This window comes from Elephantulus edwardii, unplaced genomic scaffold (genome assembly GCF_000299155.1).
Source record: "Elephantulus edwardii isolate Elephantulus edwardi_28Jun2011 unplaced genomic scaffold, EleEdw1.0 scaffold00365, whole genome shotgun sequence".
Lineage (NCBI taxonomy): Eukaryota > Metazoa > Chordata > Mammalia > Macroscelidea > Macroscelididae > Elephantulus > Elephantulus edwardii.
This window is the reverse complement of record NW_006400115.1, coordinates 1,537,392-1,544,520: the sequence shown is the minus strand read 5'-3', so window position 1 is coordinate 1,544,520 and position 7,129 is coordinate 1,537,392. Positions and strand designations below refer to the sequence as shown.

Genomic DNA, 7,129 nt, shown 5'->3' with positions numbered 1-7,129 from the left:
TCAAATGAAATGAGGAAAAACAATATCAAACGTCATTTGATACTTGGAACATGGAGCATGTATAGTTCATAGTTTTAATGTTGGAAAACTGGAAATTGTTAAAAATTAAATGGAACATGTCAACATACTAGGCATTAGTGAGATGAGATGAAATGGACCAACTTTGGCCACTTTGAATCAGATAGTCATATAGTATACTATGCTGGGAATGAAAAACAGAAGAAGAAAAAAGTCAATATCAATTTCTATTCTGAAATATGATGTTGATGGGATAATGTCCAAATACATACAAGGAACATCAATCTACATGACTATTATTAAAATACACACTCCTATATCTGGAACCAAAGAGGGGAAAATTGAGAATTTTTACCAAACCTTGCGGTTTTGTTTTTTTTTTTTTATGCAAGGTTCTTTTTATTGAAGTTTATACAGAGATCGCTAGTTCAGGTATCACTTCCTTTGACAGGCAGGCACCACATTCTAATCAACATGTAAAGAAGCATCTATGATTTCACAACTACTTGGAGTAAAGTATCTCTACTTGGCAGTTAACATTAATATCAAGTATTTCAAGGAACTGGTAAATGAATAAACTGAAGTATAACTAGACCTCTTCTATTAAATCAAACTGGTTCGGAGTAAGTTACATGCCAAGTTTACTGTGTGTGGATATTGTTGCTAATGTGGTTTACTTATTTAGAAAAATCAAGATAAGACACTGAAATATACTAGCTGTTAGAGAAGATGCTTGGCTACTGACACTTCTCTCCACCCTCACGAAGTTCTTTATGAATCCTTGGAAATTTTCATTGTGACTGTCTTGACCTCAGTATATTCATGAAGACCATATTCTCCCAGTTCTCATCCATTTCCAGACATCTTGAATCCCCCAAAGGGGCACTGGGCAGAATTTGCCATATAACAGTTCACCCACACTGTCCCAGCCTGCAGGGCAGCAGACACTGTCACAGCTTTATCAAGGTCCTTGGTGAAGATTCCTGCCGCTAAGCCATAGAAAGTGTTGTTTGCTCTCTTGATCACTTCATCCAAAGATTTAAACTTCATGATTTGCTGGACTGGTCCAAATATTTCCTCCTTGGCAATGTGCGTCTCATCTGTCACATTGGAGAAAACTGTGGGCTGGATAAAGTAGCCTTTATTCCCCCAGGGGCCTCCTCCACATTCCAGTTTGGCCCCTTCTTTCTTCCCACTCTCAATGAGGTCAATTATTTTATCATATTATTCCTTGTTAATGTGAGGACTTTGGCTTACTCCTGGGGTCAGAGGATTGCCAAGAACATACTTCTTAGCCCGCTCAACACTCCTTCGAACAAACTCATCATAAATTGATTCTTCCACAAAAAGCCTGGATGCAGCTTCACAACACTGGCCTTGGTGGAAGAATAATCCCTGGTGTGCAAATTCAACTGCGTTGTCCAAGTCTGCGTCCGCAAAAATAATGCAGGGGCTCTTCCCGCCCAGCTCCAGGGTCACCCTCTTCAGATTGCTCTTCCCAGCAGCTTCTTTAATTAATTTTCCAACCTCTGTTGATCCTGTGAACGCCACTTTGTCGACATCCATGTGGGAAGAGATGGCTGCTCCTGCGGTGGGTCCATAACCAGGCACAATATTCACCACTCCTGGAGGAAACCCTGCCTCTTTTATCAGAGATGCCACATAAAGAGCTGAGAGAGGCATCTGCTCTGCCGGTTTGACAATCACGGCGTTGCCACAGGAAAGAGCAGGTCTTAACTTCCAACTAAGCATGACCAGCGGGAAATTCCAAGGAATGATCTGGCTACACACACCAACTGGCTCATGTCTTGTATAACTAAAGAAGTCTCCATCCATAGGTATTGTCCGGCCATGGATCTTGTCAGCCCAGCCTGCGCAGTAGCGTAAAGTTTTGATGCTGAACTCTAAGTCCATCAGATAGGCAGCGGCAAATACTTTTCCACAATTCATGCCCTCCATTGATGCCAACAGCAGGCGATCCCTCTCAAGTAAATCAACCAACTTGTAGAGGAGCCGTCCCCTTTCCGAAGCGTCCATAGTTCGCCATGGAGAGCCAATCTGAAAAGCTTCTCTTGCAGCCTTCACTGCTTTATCAACATCTGCCTTGTCTCCTTCTTCCACCTCACAGATTTTCTCCGCAGTTGCTGGATTGAAAACAGGAAATTTTTTGCCACTCACTAAGTTATGCCATTCATTGTTTATGAAGATCTTAGGTGTGTTCAGTCTTGAAGTTGGTGAGAGGGGTGGGCAGGTCGGGCATGCCTGAGGAAGACATCTCAAACCGTAGTGCTAAAGCGCAGGCGAGGGCTTTGCTTCCAGCCAAGCACTTGGCTTTATTTCGAACCTTGCAGTCTTAAATTGATCGAACATGCAATCAAGATGCGTTGATGGTAAATCGAGACTGGAATACAAAGTGGGAAACAGTGAAGAAGGAATAATAGTTGGAAAATATGGGCTTGGTGATAGAAATGAGGCTGGAAATAGAATGATTGATTTTTGTGTTTGTAATTATTTATTCAATGATTAGAAGAGGTAGTCACACCAGGACATAAATGCTGATAGAATATGGATCCTTGTTGAAAGTAAAGAATAATGGAAGAATGCCTACTTGTGCTTTATTAACTATGCAAAGGCATTTGTGTGGATCATAACTAGTTGTGACAGACATTGAGAAGAATGGAGTTCCAGAAAACTTAATTGTGCTCATGTGAAACCTACATCTGAACCAGGAGGCTGTTGTGCAAACAGACCAGGGACACACTACACAGTTTAAAGTTAAGAAGAGAGTGAATCAGGACTGTATTCTCTCTTGATACCTATTTAATCTGTATACTGAACAAATTTTTCAAGAGGCTGGACTCTATGAAGAGGAATGTGGTATCAGGATTGGAGGGAGATGCATCAATAACCTGCATGTTATGCAGATGATAGAACCTTGCTTGCTGAAAGTGATGGGGATTTGAAGCACTTCTTGCCGAAGAGCAAGGAATACACTGTTCTTTATAAATTGCTTCTCAATGTCAAGAAAACAAAGACTCTGGACTGATAGGCAACATCATGATGGATGGAGAAGAGATTGAAAGTGTCAACAGCTTCCTCAAGCTTGGAACCACAATTAACACCCTTAGTACCAACAGTCAGGAAATAAGGAGATGCAATGGGACTGGGAAAATTTGTAGAGACTTCTCCAAATTATTGAGGAATAATGATGTCAGTTTAAAGACTAAAGTACACCTTATTCAGGCTTTCAGATTACTTGATATGTATCTGAAAGCAGGACAGTGAATAAGGATGACAATAGAAAAATGATGCCTTTGAGCTGTGGTGTTGGAGAAGAGTACATGGATGACCAAAAGAACAAATAAATATGTTTTGGAAAGGGTGCAGCTAGAGTGCTCTTTGGAGGCAAGAATGGTGAGGCTTGGCCTCACATACATTGAACATGTTGCTAGGAGAAGGACATGATGCTGGGAAGGGTGGAGGAGAGGAAAACCCTCAGCCAGATGAATTGATGTAGTAACTGCCACAATGGGCTCTTGTGTATCAGGAAGTGAGAGGATAGCACAGAACAGAATAGTTCTTAGTGTCGCTATGTGTTGTACTTGATTCAATGACACCTAACAACAACAACATGAATAAATCATGGAACGTACAAAATTCAGTTACTTACTCTCTACCTTCATTTTTAGTTTTCATCTACCATTGTTATTTAGAAAAAAAGAGTTGAGAGACAGAGAAAGAAAGAATGAAGCTGATCCCAAGACACAAACAGGCCTTTATTAATTGGTCTGAGAGGGATGCCAGGTGACTGCTTGCAGAGAAGATCAGGCATACAAAGACTGTATCTTTTATAAGGGATTTTAAGGAGATTTGGAGAAGGTGATAATTTTTTCTGGAATTTTGAGGTAGGGGATTGGGGCCTTATCAGGACACATAAGTTACCAGGGTTTTTGTTTTTTTAAAAAAAGTCAGGCCTGGAGAAAGTGTGACCATTCTTCTTCCATTCCATTTCTTAATGGGTGTAGGCAGCAGCGCTGGAATTGTCTTTAGCTACTTCCTGCTGGTCTAGGGTGACACTGGTGGAGCTGGCGTTGATTTCCTTTAATGTCTGAATGAGAAGCATCATTTTCATATGTTCCTGGGAAGTCACTTGGGAGAGGGCTGTGAGAAATTCTACTAAAAATTTCTGAAAGAGATTTACAAAACAGGGAGCAGATTAAAAAAAAGGGGGACAATTAGAAAAGGGTTAGGATGGGGAGATTCCAGCTGTCACTCAGCTTCTGATTCTCTATTTAGGGTGCTAGCTTTGTCTTTTAATTTCTTTGTTCAATATCTAACTATTCATGATTTATTGGTATAAAAACAATAGTTTTTTCCTAAAAGCAGGAAGAGACCACCCTTTTTCACAGTTAATATAGTAAGTCCTCTCCAACTATTCCTTCCTTTTTGTTTCCAACTTTTGCATTCCAGTCACCAAGAATTTTGACTGCATCTTAATTACATGTTTAATCAATTTTGGACTGCAAAAACTTCTAGAAATCCTCTATTTCCTCTTCTTCCTGTTTAATTTTTGGTGTATATGTTTGAATAATAGTTATGTTAACAAGTTTTCTTTGTGTGCATATGGATAGTACCATATCATGCACAGCACTGTACTTTTAGGGTAGTCCTTGAAATTGCCCTTTTAATTATGAATGTGAAATCTTTCTCAGTTTTTAATTTCTGTAAAGTAGGTCTTATGATTGTTTAATTAAAAATGGCCATCCCAGTCCATTTAATTTCACTAGTGCTTAGAATATTGATCTTCAGGTATCACATTTCATTTTCTATAGCTTCCAGTTTTCCTACATTCACACTTTGTACATTTCACATTCCAGTAAGTAATTATTGTTTGCATCAGTTTCTCCTCATAATTGAATTATTTCCCATCTGAATTATACTTCTAAATTTACCTGCATTTCTTTGTTGTTCATAGGGTTTTCAAAGGTCTGTTATTTCAAATGTAGTTGGCCAGTTCTACTTCCTAGTCGTCTTAATCAGTGACCTCTTCTGCTATCTGTCCACCATGGGTGATGCTTCTCGCATTTGAAATATTAGTGGTATAGCTTCTTATGAAGATCTCTGAAGGCCACTGGGCTTGGTGGAATGTTCGTGTGGGTAGTTTAAGCTAGGTGCTGGAGGCTTGCTGGACAAGCATGTGGATGTATCCCCGAGATAAACATAGTGCATTCTTGAGCTCTCATAAGACCCAGAAGAGCAGTTGTGACATCATAAAACCCAGAAAAGCCGTTGTAAAGGCTTAGTTTATGAGAAACTAAAGTCCTTGAGAGCTTGTAAAAAATACAGATGAATGAGAAAATACTGTCCTTGAGAACTTGTAGAGAATAGAGATAAGTTTATTGTGTGTTTTTTAGAATTTTCTGGGCAACTTGTTATGGAGCTCCAACTATATTGAAAATTGTTTTGTTTTTTAAATAGATAATTTCTTTCTCTGTAGTGAGAAACATCATAATAATAGAATGTTTGTATCGTCTATATATACTGAGAAAGAAATGATGGGGCCTTGGATTTTGCTTGGGTTTTGCCTTGTCTTTTACCTTGGTCACTAGTGTCTTGCTTTGTTTCCCTTTGTCTAGCTCTGTATTGTGTTTGTTTGTTTGGTTTGTTTTTGTTTTTTCCTCTCAGCAGCACTGAGTCTCCAAGTCCAAGCTTGTAAAGGGCTACATGTGACACCCAAACAGGGACTTGAAGTGGCCAAGTCCCAGCCAGTAAACAGCTACAGGGACTTGAAGGTGCTCCAGGAAGAGAAAAGGTGAACGGACAAAAAGAGTTGATTGCCCTACACAAGTTAGTAAGTAGGAATTCAGAATATTACTGGGTTATGAGGCAAAGACAGTCTCGTGTAGCTACCTTTGCCATATTATTGCACCATATATTAAAATAATATAGTACTAAAATTTCTAAAAATAGAATTGAAAACTGCATAGAAGTAGTTATAGAATATGATCCCTGGTTTCCTAATAAGAGAACTATGGATGAAGAAACCTAGGTAAAAGTTAAAAGTAATGTTCAAAAAAATATAGAATAAAAAGAACAATTGACAAAGAGGAGGTAAAATTGTCTCTCTATGCAGATGATATGATAGTATACTTAGAAAACCCTAGAGATTCAGCAAGAAAACTACTAGACATAGTTGACCAGTTCAATAAAGTGGCAGGATACAAGATCAAAATACAAAATTTAGTTGTATTTCTCTACAGTTACAAAGAGAATACAGAGCCGGAACTAAGAAAAATAATACCCTTAACAATAGCTAATCAAAAGATTAAATACTTGGGAGTAAATGTAACTAGAAAATTACAAAACGTTACTACAAGAAACAAAAAGAGACCTAGAGAAGTGGAAGAATATCCCTTGCTCATGGATAGGAAGACTCAATATTGTGAAAATGACAATACTACCAAAGGCAATTTATACGTTCAATGCAATCCCAATACAAATAACAATTCCATTCTTCAAGTAGATGGAAAAGGCTATCTCCAGTTTCATTTGTAATGGAAAGAAGCCCCGAATAAGCAAAACACTGTTTAAAAAGAGAAACAAGGAAAGAGGCATCTCACTCCCTGATTTCAAATCCTACTACACTGTCATGATGGTCAAGACAGCATGGTACTGGTACAATAACAGACATATAGACCAATTAAATAAAATTGAGAACCCAGAAACCAGCCCATGTACCTACGGTCAACTGATTTTTGACCACTTAAGTGGGGAAATTACAGCCTTTTTAACAAATGGTGTTGGAAAAATTGGAAAACTATCTGCAGAAAACTCAAGCAAGATCCACACCTCACTCCATAAACAAAAACCAACTCAAAGTGGATCATGGACCTAGGACAAAAACCAAGGACTATAAACTTCATTAAAGGAAAGCTTGAAAGAACTCTAGAAGTCCTAATGCACAATACCAACAGTTTCCCAAGCATCCTGAAAAATCTACAACCAGGAGAGGATAGATGAATGAGACCTTCTAAGAATCAAACTCCTATGCACATCCAAAAACTTCTCCAACAGGGTCAAAAGGGAAGCCACAGACTGGGAAAAAGTATTT

The 7,129-nt window shown here is 38.8% G+C and overlaps 1 pseudogene; it reads right to left on the bottom strand.

The window, feature by feature from the left end:
• Nucleotides 1-789: 789 nt before the first annotated feature.
• Nucleotides 790-2,293, bottom strand: LOC102862414 (annotated as a pseudogene).
• Nucleotides 2,294-7,129: the final 4,836 nt, after the last annotated feature.